Source organism: Passer domesticus, chromosome W, assembly GCF_036417665.1.
Source record: "Passer domesticus isolate bPasDom1 chromosome W, bPasDom1.hap1, whole genome shotgun sequence".
Lineage (NCBI taxonomy): Eukaryota > Metazoa > Chordata > Aves > Passeriformes > Passeridae > Passer > Passer domesticus.
The window spans coordinates 42743492-42758788 of NC_087511.1; the positions used below are offsets into that span (position 1 = coordinate 42743492).

General features: G+C 48.9%; 1 pseudogene; it reads left to right on the top strand.

Annotated features, from left to right (window-relative positions):
- Positions 1-1723: 1723 nt before the first annotated feature.
- LOC135289058 (zinc finger protein 462-like) overlaps positions 1724-15297 on the top strand; it is a 149550-nt pseudogene continuing 135976 nt past the window's right edge.

Consider the following 15297-nt stretch of genomic DNA (forward strand, 5'->3'; position numbering starts at 1 on the left):
GCAGAGGGAAGGAGAAAAACTAGAGCTGACCTGCCACATCAAGGGCTGCTTTCCTCTCCTAAGACCTTGCCCTCACCACTCTTGCTGGCAGCCACTTCCCCCCTGCCACGTGCCCTCATGAACAGAACCAGACCCTGACTCTCAGCAGGCTGCTTACTGCGTCCCAAACCAATGCAGGGTGCTCACAACCAGCTCAACTCCACCTCTTGCAGCAAGAAGGAGAGGAGGCCCTTGGGAAATTTGTTCCACCTCAAGCACCAAAACCCAGGCCAATAAATGATCTCATTCCTGGTCCCTTCATAAAAGGGCCCAGGACAGTGCTGGGCTGTGAGCAGAGGTACTTTTCACCACAGGCTGCTGTCCTAGCACTGCTGTTCTCATGTCCAGCTCGCACAACAAGAGGTCATTAACCAGCACTTCTCCTTGGCAGCTGCAGCCAGCAAAAGCTGTGCAAGGCAGTGGCTGGGGGAGGCCAGGGAAGGACTGGTACCTGGCTGTGATGGCCAATGATGTCACTCCCTTGACAATACCTTCCAGGTCCACCAGCATTTTCCTGTAGGACTCCATCACCGTGTTGGAACACAGGGTCACCTGGTGGAAGAGAAGAACAGTAAATTCTTCCTTACAAAAGCTCATTACCCAGTGTGATATCCTCCAGTCCTAGAGGGAGGATTTTGCCTTAATTCTTCTGCTGCTCCATGTGTAGAGCACAGTCTCAGTATATCAAAAGCCTTCTGGCAATACCAGATTTGTTAAACACACCTTGCTATCAGGGCATAGCTCAGCTATATTAAAACATTAGACTAAAGGTCTTTGCATCACTGTATTCAAATTAAGGGGCAAATTTTTAATCTGACTGCAATGACATAAATGCAGAGGAAATCTGGCTTGAACACAAGTCCAGCTTTACAGCAGGAAGCTGAGGGCAAAGTGTGGCCCAGCAGGTACTAGGCAGTTTGTGGCTGCAGAGTTTTTTGTCTCCACTGGAGATTCCTGCAGTGAACACAAATCCTTCTGCTCCCCAGGAGAGGGGAAATAAGACCAAGAAGGAAAGCTAATTGCTTTATTCAATGACATCTCTCTAACAGCCATCTTCTTCCCTCATCCTTACTCTGCCCACTTGCAATCAAATAAATGGCTCTCAAAAACACAAGAATGCCTTCAGGACTTGACCATATGGTGTTGAGAGCTTTGTAACAAGCTGGCTCCGAGCTAAAGGTCACAGTGAGATTAATTTGACCGAGATAGAGAATGAGGGGGGTTGCCATTCCAATTAAACTGTGTCCTTGTCCCACGGATGAAGTAATGCACAAAACAGGTGGTAAAGCAAAACAGCTTGGGAAAGTAGTAGTAGTTGCACCAAAACAGCACGTAGATAGCTGATAACTAATTAGCCAATGGTGAGCTGGGATTTTGCACTATGCATGAGCTAATTAAAAGGTGTATAATAATTGGCGATTCGGGAATAAAGACGAGACTTGTAGATCATCATCTGGTGAACGAGTCTTCCTTCTCCGTCAAATGGCTGACCCCGACGTCGACCCATAAGACGACTACGAAGGGATACGGCTGCCACGGATCGGAGAAGTAGGAGCGGGTCCCTCTAAAGCAAGGGGTGGGACGGCAAACGAACCACTGCGAGTTCGCGGCCCTGGGAGCTGTACAGACAGTCTCAGCCTACATGCTGCCGAAGCCTGGAGCCTTGCAACAGCGCTGATTAGGTATGGATAGGCAAGCAGCATATGATCTTTTTACTAGTTTTCTGCGTAAAAGGCAGATTAAGGGGATAGACTTGAAAAAGGATTTACCTGGGTTGTTAGATTACGGGTACGCTAGAGGGTTGTTTTTCAACCCCCATACGGTCCATGAGCTGACCGAGTGGCGTAAGCTCGGGGATCTCTTGTATGAGCAGATTTTGGAGCATGATAAAACAGCTAAGAAATTGGGGAAACTTTGGAGAATTGTGCATAATGAGTTGCTGCAGTTTGTAGCTGAAAATAAGGCAGTGGAGCGGGCTACGGAGGAGCACAAGCGGAATGCGGTTTATGATCCTTACACGCCGCTGGCGCCTTCGGTGTCAAAGGTTATCTTGCCTAAGGAGCCAGAGGTCTCAGGCAGCTCGGATGAGGCAGCCGAGACAGCCGGCTCAGGCGATTGCCCTCCATCGGCACCGTCTCTTGTAGAGGAATGTTGTAGCTCTGATTCTGAGCTCGAGCAGCTACGGCCGGAATCCCCCCCGTTGCGCAGGGAGCCTCGCCCCCCCGCGCCGGCAATTCGAAACCCACAACAAACCCCCCTCGCCGGCACGCCGACAGCCGTCCCGAGAGCTGTCCCTGGGACGCGGGCTGCCGTGGCGGAGGAGATGGCCAGGCAAAGGTGGGAGGCATGGGCTGCCCTTGCTCGTGAGGCGATGGGGAAAGGTGATGCCGATATGCTCAATGCTGTAACCCTTGCCTGCCCGGTAGTTTATACACCAGTTTATGATGCCCAAGGCAAACATACCCAGGATCAGGCTGAATATACCCCTTTAGACTGGTAACTTTTGTCACAACTGCGGTTGACGGTTAGCCAGTTTGGTTTTAAGAGCGAGCCGGCACGGCAGATGTTAGATTATATCTTTAACATGTCCTTGTTAAGAGTAAATGACATGAAAGGACTTGTTAGGCTAATTCTCACCCAGCACCAGCAGTTGCTGTTTAATGCTCATTGGCAAGCCCTTGTTAATGACTGCGTGGGGGTACAGCATCCTCCCGGGGACCACCTGCATGGCATTACGATGGATGAATTAATGGGCCTCGGCGCTTTTTCCCGCACGGAAGCCCAGCTCCTCGTAGGCGCGGATAAGACCAGGGAGGCTATGCGACTTGTAAGAGCCTCTATGGATCGCGTGAAAGAACCGGGAGGGGTACCAGCCTACATGGGAATTAAACAGGGGAGAGATGAGCCTTTTGGGTTGTTCATCGATAGAGCTGCGGGGGCTATAGACAGAGTGGCAGTGCTGGAATATATGAAAGGCGCCCTTTTAAAGCAATGTGCATTGCAGAACAGTAATCCAGCCACTCAGAGGCTGCTAAGCACATTGGGGGCTAATTGGACTATTGAGGAGGCTCTAGAAAGGACAGCGTTGCTGCCCACTAGCTCTCAAGTTTTTTTAGTGGATGCTCTTAAGCAGATTGGTGTAGGGTTACAAGAGGCAGTAAAAGAGACAGCTCAAGCCTCACGGAATCAGGTCTTAGCCGCTCTTGCACCCCTCCAAGCCTCGGCATCACAAAAGGGCTCGGCTCACTGCTACAGATGTGGCGGAAACGGTCATTTTCGCCGAGATTGTCAGGCTACAGGTGTCTGGTGCCAACATTGCCACTCGGATACTCATAATACAAATGCCTGTCGCCACCGCTCGGGAAACGGATCGAGGAGCGTGAGGCGTGGCCGCGCCCAGACACAAATCACCGCCATGACGTCAGCACCCCCTGCAGTCTCCAGCCAGCCACAGCAGGGAGCCTTGGCCTGGACCTGGCAGCAGCAGTAGACGTTTCTATTTTAACCACCCAGCCGCACAAGATACCTACAGGAGTTCACGGACCATTACAAATTCAAAACAAATCTGTTGGTGCCTTGTTGCTGGGACGCTCGTCTGTCACAATGATGGGACTATTTGTGCTACCAGGGGTTATCGATGCTGATTATACGGGGGAGATCCTGGTGATGGTACATACTCCTTTTCCCCCGGTTACTATTGCAAAAGGCCAGCGCATTGCACAATTGGTACCACTGCCACAACTGACTACTGGCATCTCTCCACGTGAAAGGAGGACACGAGCAGACGCAGGGTTTGGATCTACGGGAATCACCTTGCTAACTATGAACTTAGGGGAGAGACGTTGGAAAAAGGTGGAATTACAGTTTCAGGGATGGACTATTGTCCTTATGGGACTGCTGGACACTGGAGCTGATTCCATTGTAATTAGCCCGGAGAATTGGCCTCATCAGTGGCCACTCTACCCTTCTGCAGACACCTTGACTGGAGTAGGGGGCCTCACCTTGGCCAGTAAAACGCGACCTTTGCAAGTGAGAGTGGATGGACAGCGGCTTACCACGGTTTTTTCGGTGGTCACTTTGCCACCGACGGTACAATGCCTTATTGGCCGGGACATTTTGGCCCAGTTAGGGGTGGTGTTGACCAACGAACACCCTTTGGGGTAATCGCCGTTGCTTGGACTTTCCCCATTCCACTCACATGGAGGACTGATACACCTGTGATGGTTAAGCAGTGGCCATTAAAAGGGGAAAGTCTGGAGCATGCTCATCAATTGGTGGAAGAACAATTTAAACAGGGACATCTTAAACTGTCTACCAGTCCATGGAATACTCCTATCTTTGTTATTAAAAAGAAATCCGGGAAATATCGGCTTTTGCATGATTTGCGAGCGGTCAACGACCAAATGGAACCTATGGGATCTTTACAACCTGGCCTGCCAAACCCAGCCATGATTCCACAGGGTTGGCCATTATTGATACTGGATTTAAAGGACTGTTTTTTCACAATTGCCCTACATCCGCAGGATGCAAAAAGGTTTGCATTTACTTTACCAGCTATCAATCGAAATGGGCCAGATCGTTGCTTTGAATGGACTGTCCTTCCCAAGGCATGCGCAACTCCCCCACCTTGTGTCAACTGTAAGTGGACGCTGCGCTACAGCCTTTGCGCCAGAGATGGCCCCAGTGCATGATTTATCATTATATGGATGATATTTTGTTTGCACAGCCCGAGCCAATTGCGGATCATCAGGTGGATTTCATCCGTACAGTGCTGCTGCAGCATAATCTTGTAATCGCTCCTGAAAAGATTCAGCGATCGGCGCCATGGAGATATTTGGGATGGACCTTAACCGAGCAGACTATTAGGCCTCAGAAGCTGGAACTCACTACTCATATAGGGACACTGAATGATGCACAGAAGCTGCTTGGGGAATTACAATGGCTAAAACCGATAGTCGGGATCCCCAATCAGCTATTGGAGCAGTTACGCCCCTTATTGAAGGGCACAGACCGTGCTGCACCGGTTGCCTTGACAGCTCAACAACGAGATGCGCTGCAAGGTATAATTGACTGTATAAGTTCTGGACAGGTACAGCGGCGGTCCCTCGATTTACCTGTTGATATTACTGTGTGGAACAGCTCTGCACATGTCTTAGGTGCCCTGTCTCAGCTTGAAAAGAAAACGGGGGAGCTCAGGGTATTGGAGTGGCTCTCTCCACCGCTACAGCAACAGAGAACTGTGAGACTGAAAATTGAAATGATTGCATCCCTCATAAAGAAAGGACGTTTTAGAGCAATCCAAGTTACAGGAGCAGAGCCTTCCACAATACGATTGCCCATCAAAAAGGACATGCTTGACTGGTATTTGGTGAACTCTGGGGAGCTCCAGGAAGCCCTTTTAGGAGCTGGAGCTGTCGTGGAGACTGGGAAACTGCATCCTAGTCCCCTCCAATGGATGACAGAATGGAACTGGATAACAAAGCCTATTCGGAGTCTGTCACCATTAAGGGGGGCTATCACGGCCTTTACGGACACTGGTAAAAAGTCCAGGAGAGCAGCCGTGACATGGAAACAACAAGGACAGTGGCGACAACATTTGTTGGATGCAGATGCCAGGGACAGTCTACAGACATTGGAACTTTTAGCTGTAGTATGGGCAATGATGAATTTAAAAGGTCCTTTGAATATTGTGACTGACTCCCTTTATGTAGCAGGAGTAGCTGCCAGGATTGAGGATGCGCCGATAAAAGAAGTTCAGAATAAGAGACTGTACGAGTTATTGCTACAGCTGAAAAAGGCAACCAGATCAAGAGCAGAAGCTTACTCCATTATCCACATTAGAAGCCATAAATGGGAGCAAGGCCTTGGAGAAGGGAATGCCAGAGCTGATAAATTGGTGATGGCTTCTGCCAGGCAGAGCACACCTATTAGCAAGCATGTGTTGGCAAGAGAGGCCCATAGCAAGTTCCACCAGAATGCTAAGGGATTATCCAGGGAATTTAAGTTGTCCATTACAGAGGCCAGAGCAATTGTCCGCTCTTGCCCCATCTGCAGTCATCATAACGGGGGTCAAGTTTTAGGGGCAGGAGTAAACCCAAGAGGGTTGAAGGCAAATGAGATTTGGCAGATGGATGTTACTCACGTTGCAAGCTTTGGTAGACAGAAGTATGTGCATGTTAGCATTGATACATACAGTAAATTTATCTGGGCTACAGCACAGGCAGGTGAGAAGGCCATACATGTTCAGAGACATCTGTGTAGCTGCTTCGCAGTGATGGGAGTCCCAGGGTCGATCAAGACCGATAACGGTCCAGCATATGTTAGCATGAAGATGAGGAGGTTCTTTGCAGACTGGGGTATAAAGCATGTTACCGGAATCCCTCACTCCCCTACAGGGCAAGCAATTATAGAGAGAGCAAATGGGACTCTTAAGGGATATCTGGCAAAGGGTGAAGATATCGGAGACCCTGTAACACGACTAGCTAGAGCATTGTTTGTGATAAACCATTTGTGTGTTTTTGGGGAGGAGGAAATACCGCCAGCACAGAAGCATCACCAGAAGGAAAACGAGGAACAGGGGATAGAGCCAGCAGTTTGGGTACAATATAGGGATCCCAAATCTGGCATTTGGCAGGAGCCTGCCAAGGTACTATACTGGGGGAGGGGATATCTTTGTGTTTCCTCTCCAACAGGACCCTTATGGATCCCCGCGAAGTGGACTCGAGCTGTACCAGATGTTGAGGACCGTCGCGGCCTTGTCACCGGAGGACAAAGAGAGGGCGCACAACAAACTGACGCTGATATTGCGACCCTATTTGCAACGCCTCAAGCCCTACTCTAACGATGCGCGACGTGCCTGCGTTCATCTTCCTGATGATTGGATCGAGTGGTGTCAGGACCTTACGGTAGAAGTAAAAGCTCCTCAACCACAGCCATGCTTGGACTGTGGGGACAATAAATGCGCTGCATGGATCGCGCTAGACTGTGGAGGCTGTAATAAGGTGTTCTGGTTGGAGCAATCGACCGTTCGGCAGAAATGGTGCCCAAGCTGCCGAGTCTCCTGGAACTTGCAGAACTCGTGGCAGCGAGCACTAAGGAATTTCACAGGGCTTGATTTGAGAGGATCGTTAGACTTATATGAAGCCCCGGAGCAAATTATCTTGGCATATGTTACTTGGCAACTTAAGACCTTGTGTGAGCGAGTAGAAAAGCAAGTGCATACTCACATAATAGCTTCGCGCTGTCGAAAGCTTGTGCCCCTCACACAGACATCCATTGTTGGACCGATTAAAAAGGACTGTGGGGTTGAGGAGGCACTAGACGACTGCATCAAGCAACTTAAGTCCTGTTCTCTTCGCTCCAGAGGGACTGCCAAATTAAAAGGAGGCAGGAAAAAGGGCAGGAAAGGAAAATGAGGACTGCTGTGTTCATAGGGCTGTTGTCGTGTGTATTGGGGTTCACTCAGTATAACATGTAAGAGCCGTAATGAGAGATGCGGGACTCCAGGCGGCTCTTCCAAAATGCAGTTTATTACATGCAAGATGTTAGAGCAGTCCAGGGTCGTGGGTGACAGAGCCTGTGCCTAGAGCTGTCAGCTGCAGCTGCAGGCAGGCCTGGAGACCCTTAGCTTAGGTTACAAATGCATTATATACTTTTCTTTGCTGAGCATCTTAATACAGTAGAACCAATCTATACCTTAACTTTTATCTATAGCCTATCATAACTAATACAATTACCATATTCATGTTAGTATTCTCCAATCACTAAATGTTAGTACATTATAGTTTAAGCTAGAAGGTGTTTTTCAGTTTTCTTGCAGTGGAAAATTCTGAGACTTTTTTTCTACTTGCAACATTTGCTGACTTGTTTGCCTGTGGTATCTTTCTGCTTGGTAAAAACATCTTCTTGTTTGAGGTGGGTTTATCCTTTGTTCTAAGTCATAAAAACCCCCTTCTAACTAACATACCCTTTGCCTCTTTGGTTATCCAGTAAGACTGGCTCAGCAATTCTTTTCTTCTATATCAAAACTTGCTTCCATCTCTATTCCTTCCTCAGCTTCTACATTCAAAAATCTTTCTGCTAAGCATACATATCTGTGAGACTTTCTTGTCAAACTTTCATCCTTCCCAACAATAACACACCTCGTGACAATGTTTGGGTGACCATTGCCAATAAGACCAAGCAAAGCTCCATATGTTTAAGTCTTGGTGGGGTGCGTAACCCGTTCAGAACCTGCTTAGCTGGACTCCCGGTATGGAAAGTAGCAGAGTTTAGGAGCTACATTAATAATAACACCCTTATTAATCAGACTCTAATACAGAAGGGCAGTACAAACCCGGGGATAACACCCAGTCAGCAAGATGGATGCTGGCAATGCCGAATTATTCTGGCTCTGAATAAAACGTTAGCTTCCCCACCTGAGGAGCTTGATCTATTTGGCAGTGCCAATGCCAGCTTGGGAAAAAACACGGGGGGATGGCTCAGCTTTGAACCAGAGGATTCTGGGGGCCTTAATAGGCATAGAAAACACTGGGCAAACTTAGATTCCCACCTTCCGCCGTCGATGGTACATGCCCAATTGTATAGTCAATGTAAGGGCGGTGGCATTACAGTGCCTAAGGCATTACCACCAGGAATATTTCTGATTTGTGGGGATCGGGCCTGGAACGGAATTCCTGTAAAGCCTCAAGGAGGGCCTTGTTATTTAGGGAAACTCACAATATTTCACCCTAATATAACCCTCCTTATGCAGTGGAGCCATAACACTACACGACAGCGCCGAAGTCTGCATGAGTTTAATTGCGAGAATATAGGGCAACCCACATTCTGGAGCAAGCTGAAACAGGTAGTAGTAGCCACACTTTTACCTGGAGGGGCAGCTAATAAGGCCATGAATTTGGCCAAGCAATTAGGCTGCTGGGCCAAAGACGAACTGAACGCCACCTCCCAGGTATTGGACATGCTGTCTCAAGATGTGCAAAGTGTAAATCATGCAGTATTGCAGAATAGAGCAGCAATCGATTTCTTATTATTAGCTCAAGGCCATGGTTGTGAGGAATTTGAGGGTATGTGTTGAATGAATTTATCGGATCATTCTGTATCAATACATACGAAAATTAAAGAGCTCCAGAAAGGGCTACACGACCTGAAGGAGGATGATGGATTGGGATTAGAAGGATGGTTAAAGAGCCTGGGACTGGGCCCTTGGCTGAGAATAATGATCATGTATGCTATAGGGATATTAGGTGTGATAGTATTGCTAATGCTTGTATTACCATGCTTGCTTAATTGCGTACAAAGAATGGTGAGTCAGATGATGGAAAGGGCTTGGAAAACAACACTTCTGGCCCAAAAAGAAAACGGGGGAAATGTTGAGAGCTTTGTAACAAGCTGGCTCCGAGCTAAAGGTCACAGTGAGATTAATTTGACCGAGATAGAGAATGAGGGGGGTTGCCATTCCAATTAAACTGTGTGTCCTTGTCCCACAGATGAAGTAATGCACAAAACAGGTGGTAAAGCAAAACAGCTTGGGAAAGTAGTAGTAGTTGCACCAAAACAGCACGTAGATAGCTGATAACTAATTAGCCAATGCTGAGCTGGAATTTTGCACTATGCATGAGCTAATTAAAAGGTGTATAATAATTGGCGATTCGGGAATAAAGACGAGACTTGTAGATCATCATCTGGTGAACGAGTCTTCCTTCTCCGTCACTGAAAAGGTCATTCTCTCAATTTAGTGAAATGTAAGAGGAAACAAATGCCCAATGAGCAGAAATCCCCAAGCATGTCACATCAAATCACAGGGAGACTAATGGGACACAGCCATGTGGTTGGAGTATGCGTATTGCACTCTGTATTATGAATTTATTGGTGCTAAGTATTCAAGCAAGTAACTTCCAGGGCTTCCAGAAGTGTCCTAGTGGCTGTTATCACAAATTATTCACCAGTGCCACTTGCTCAAAAAAAGCCTTTCTGAACAAGCACATCTCTGAGCTGCTTGCTGGTTTGTTTTTGTGGCTTTTTTTTTTTTTTCCAGCTGCTTCCCTCTAAGTTCCAGAGGGAGAAGTTTCTCAGCACAAAGAACGAGGCCAGCACTGGGGGGAGTATTCTGCCCAGAATTGGCCCATGGATAGACCTGAGCAAGACTGGTCCAAAGGTAGCCTGTTCCTGCTCTTTTCCTTTCTGTTTGATGGGAAGTTTGAAGAGGGTGTGTGCTTGTGACAGGCTTGCCTCCAGCAAAATACCTCAGTGTCCAGGTGCTGTTGTCATTGCAACCTGCTGGGAGTAGTGGACTGGGAGTCCTGATGTGCACTTAGCCAACACAAATAACCTCTGCTGAAGCTGCTGGGGTGTGCTGGAGTGTGGCTGCCATTGCTAAAACAGTGGGGGGAAGGCTGGGGACACAAAGGCACAACATTGCCATTTGCCATTCTCCTGCTGAAGGAGCCACCTCTTGCTTTGGTGTGCTCACCATCAAATGCTCGGGGTCACAGGATTCCCTCCACAGTGGCAGCGTTGGCCTTTGAAGGCCGAGGACCTGCAGGAATTTCTTCATATTTAGCAAAACAAATTTCATTCCTGCTTTGGGTTGGAACAATGTGTTGGACCCCGACGGGGTGTTAGATTTTGCAGGCTGCCAGATGTGCAGGGGACTCGCCCTGGGCAGAGGGGAATGGATGTGCTTTATGTGGATCAGTGCCTACTTAGAGGTGTGTTTAAAGCTGCTTTTGTGGCAGGACTGGCTCAGTAGAAAGCACAGTCCAAAGGGGCAGGTGACCAAGGTGGGCTGTTGAGCAGGAAATTGGCAGCAAGAGACATGGAACAAACTGGTTAAGGATTGCCCTGAAGAGGGGCCTTGGGAACACCTCGGGGAAGGGCACAACTAAGGGAGAGTGTGCTGCAGGCACTCCCTTCAGCAGACTGTGTCTGCTGTGGAGTCACACAGGAGAGCTGCTTGTGTCTCTGGAGCAACAGCAGTGTGGCTGCAGAAGGCAGACAAAGCAGGGGAGAGTTTTCTCCAAGCAATGTCTCTGCTCCAGAAGGATTTGCTGTTGTTGTGTCATTCCAGACATGCCTCTACAATGGCATTAAATAAGATAGCAATAATGACAAGAAAGAACCCATTTAAAGCTCATGGGAAAAGGAGATACCAACTCTACTCTTACCTAAGTTGCTGGGAAAATAACTGAACCTTATCCTCTTTTACCATTCACCTCACTTGTCTTTTTCCTGACTTCTGTAGTACTTTATTTTTGCCTTTACCTCTGTTAGAAAGGCAGTAACTTTTAAATGCAATGAAAGGGATCAAAATCATCAAAGCAAAAGAAAACTGTTTATTAGTAACAATTCAACTGAGCCAGGTGTGTCTCCCTACCCCTGGAGAGGAGCAAACACAGCCTCCAACAAAATGGCAATCTTTGTATCCCCTTTGTACCCAGCTGGGACAGTCCCTGTCCTCTTTCCCCTTGGAGGGGCACTCAGGAACTTCCATTCTCTCTGACTGCCAACTTTTCTGTCCCCTCCTCTCTCATCCTCCTTCCTTTTGGTCAGGTCTTCAACCCCGTCCCTCTGCCAGCTCACAGCAACACCCAACAAACCAACCTGAACAAATCCAACCCACAAACAACACAGAACCAACAAATTCCATCCTTTCACTTCATAACCTTTTGGCTTCAGCTAAATATCTCCTCATCTCTCACACCTTCTCTGGTACTGTTCTCTTCTTCCTGATGCCTAAGTTCTAGATCCAAAGAGGTATTTGCAGTTGTGTGGGCCTCAGTTTCCCTGTCTCAGAGTAAAGGACATGCCAAAATTGTTTCCCATAGAGTCTGATGTAAATTTCTGGGTTTTACTTACTGCATGAGTGCTCAGTCAGTGCCCCAGTGGGCACAGGGCTGTGCTTAAGGAAAGTGCTGCCTGGCATTGTGGAGAAGGAAAGCTGGAAAAATCAAAAGAGCAGCTTGGCTTGAGCCTGCTTGAAGCTGATCAAGCAGTTCTTGATCAGCTCAGAGCAGAGGTGGGTGAGCCACTGTTTGCCCAGTGTGTCCTGGACAGATGTGCTCCCCCAGAGTCTGCACTTCACTGGGGATCAGAGTAAGATTCTCCTTCATGAGCCTTCCTCCCAGCAGCTGAAGCTCTCCCTGCTCTCTCTCTCCTCTCTAGCTGCCATCAGGTCCCCCGAAACAGAGCTTGTTTCGGGATTCCCCACCAGAGATGGTGTTTCAGAACTTTGTCGCTTGGGAGGTCTCTGAAATGGTGCTGTCTGTCATGAATAAGGACAAGGTAAGTGCTGGCACCTGGAGCTTTAACACTGTGCTGGAAGAGGAGAGTGCTGTCATTCCCTGAGTGTGCAGCAAAGCAAATTATCTGCTGCAGCACATGCAGAAGAAAATGCCTCAGCACCTTGTCTCAGCACCTTGTCTCAGCACCTTGTTCTGCAAGATGGTGGAAATCTTCCTGTGCTGGGAATTGTCCCCTGATTTTGGCCATGCGTTGATGGTGTCTATCCCAAAGGAGTTTCCTTCTCTTGAAAGCTCTGGATTGACAGGAATGTTGAGGCATGTACAGTTCTTACCTGCTCTCAAGCTTTGCCTTGAGTCTATAGCACATCCTCTGTCTCCTTGGTTAATCTTGGTTCCTGGTAGGAATCTCTGCCTCTCTCAACCTGTTTGGCTCCCTTTGTGCAGCTCACAGTCAAAGCTCAGGGGCTGAGTCTTCTCCACTTCATGCTGGAATCACTGATTATTAACGGCCTTGGCACTGCAGGAAACGTGTTCTGAAACAGCCCTGGAATCAGACTGATGTAGCAGAAGCAGTGGGAGGCCTTTAGGTGCCACTTCAGGCTCCTGTTAAGCTTCATCCAGCTCTGCTCAGCTTTTCCAAAAGCAACACGGTGCTCTGCTTTCCCTTTGGAGAACCACAGCACATGCAAAGCCTTGTGCTCCTGGAGGTTTCCACCTTCACTTGAAGAAATTGTGATTGTTTTGTGGTTTGCCAACAGAGTTGAGAGGGAAAAAGTTGAAAAATGTCACCAGTTGTGTTCCAGTGTAACGAGGAAAATGGAGACCATTGGAATTTCAGTCAGGGAAACATTTTCTCAGATGAGCCTTGTACCAAGAGTGGGCTGGTGGGAAGAGACAGGAGGGAGTCCAAATCATCTGGCTTAGACTTGTTGAGAGCATTCTGGTGCTCAGGGGTTGATGATATCAGTGTGCTAGAAAATGCATGTTTGCTGTGTCTGTGAATGCCAGAGGGCAGAACCTGGCCTGCTGGCTGCAGGCAGGAATGCGCAGCAGCCCAGCTTGCCTGCACAGGAAGCAAGAAGCCCTGGAGAGCCAAGATTGGCTTTTCATACTGGAACCACACTGTCAGTCAGTGCTGGTCATGTTTCTCCAGGCAGAAAATGCCTTTGAAGCCCATAGTCCATAGGCACAGCCTGTCTGTGTTTCTGTCACTTTTGGCAAGCTGCTTGCTCTCATGGTTTTATGTTTCTTCCTTGCTGCTTTACCGCCCATTTAAATTCTCTTTGCCATCTCCTTGATTTAGGGATTGTCTTGCTGTGTTCCTTCTTTTGCTTTTCAGCTTTGCTTTTCTTCCCAGTAAGGCTGCAGTGTTTGGTCTCCTCTCTTGCTGGTCTGCCTGCATGACTGTATCCCCAGAACATCCCTACCCAAACTTGATCTGCTACAAGGGAATTTCTTCCTTCCCCCAGGAGAATGTGCCGGTTTGCTTTCAGGTAGCATGTTCCCCCTCTGGAACACGACTGCATGTCTGTGTGCAGGCAGAAGCCAGCAGGTTTTTGGCCTTGTTGAATGTGCAGATGACTTGGTTCAGGTGCTCTGTCTCCATCCTGCTGCTGCTGACCTGCTTGGCCCTTCCTTGCCACCAGGCACTGCCCTAGTCGCCCTGGCCAAAATGCGGGAGCCAGAGAGAAGGGATTCCAGTTGACCCTTGTGAATAATGTGCCTGTACCTGCACAGCTGCAAGTGCTTTGGAAAAGGAGTCAAGGAGGGATGTCAGCAGGGCATGGACAGGCCTCCTCTTGTCCTGTTTGCACAAGTGGCAAAATCATCATTTGATGTCTTTGTTGCAGATTCTTCGGATGGTGAAGGTCTGCCTGCAGAGCTGCCCTAATTTCCAGCTGGCGTGCCCCAGGGATGTGTACCACATGGTGCCAGCAGGCGCCTCTGCCCCTGTGTGCATCTGCTTCACCCCTGAGGAGAACAAGGTGAGACTGGAGGAGCCCAAGCACAGAATTCTCTCCAAAGCCATTGTTTTCCCTGCACTCTGGGTGCAGCCCTTTCCATGCTGTGAGCTTGGGTCCAGGCCGTGGGCAGGCAGCCTGCAGCCAGTCACACTTTGGCGCGTGCTGTCAGGCACTGCAGCCAAGCCTGACAGGCTGTGCTTCCCCTGCCTGTACATCCCTGAGCATTCCCGAGGGAAGATGCACAGGGAACAGGATGAAAATGACAGGGGACTGTTGATAGATGTTGGGCTATCTCTAGGTACAGTGGAATGGGTTTCATTATGATGGAAAACACTAGAGGAACAAAGAGGTCTGAAAGCTCTCCTTCTTCCAGACTGGCAACAGCTTCCCTGCCTCCCCCTGGTCTGGGGCAAAGACGATGCTTTTTCACAGCCTCTGTTCTCCAGCCTTGCAGCTGTGCTGTCCCAGAGCACAAGTGATCATGGTACAGCTGCAGGGCCAGGGCAGAGGATGTGCTGTGCCCATGAGCCCGGCCTGGCACAGGCACACTGGGCTCTGGGTGCCCTTGGTCAGCAGGAGGTTGCTGAGCTGCAGAGGACTTGGACACCTGCCTGAAGGAGTTTGTGTAGGGCAGGTACAAGCTGCAGTCAGAGCTGTGAGCCCAGAGCCCATGGCAGTGACACTGCTGTGCATCTGTCTTCATGCCTGTCCCTGTGCTTGCTCTGTCAGCTGGCACCCATTCTGTGCCAAACGTGCTTTTGCCTGGAGGTTTGAACACCAGTGCTGAGGCCCTGGCAAGTCTGATCTCAGTGCTGGGATCTGGAGGCTTGTTCATACAGAAGGGTTTAGGCCGTGGCATGGAAGGGAGGAAGCCTTGCAGGGAAGCCAAGAAAGGCTTTCCAAGAGCATCCTCCTGCCTCTTAGCACTGTTCTTCTCCTGACTTAGTTGGAGAGGCAAAGTTAGAGGGGAGTTCTGAGCCAGCTGATGTTTCTGCACCAGGCCAGAGGTGCAGGATCTCTTTGGGTGTAGCTGTTTTCTCATCTTCCTTTTG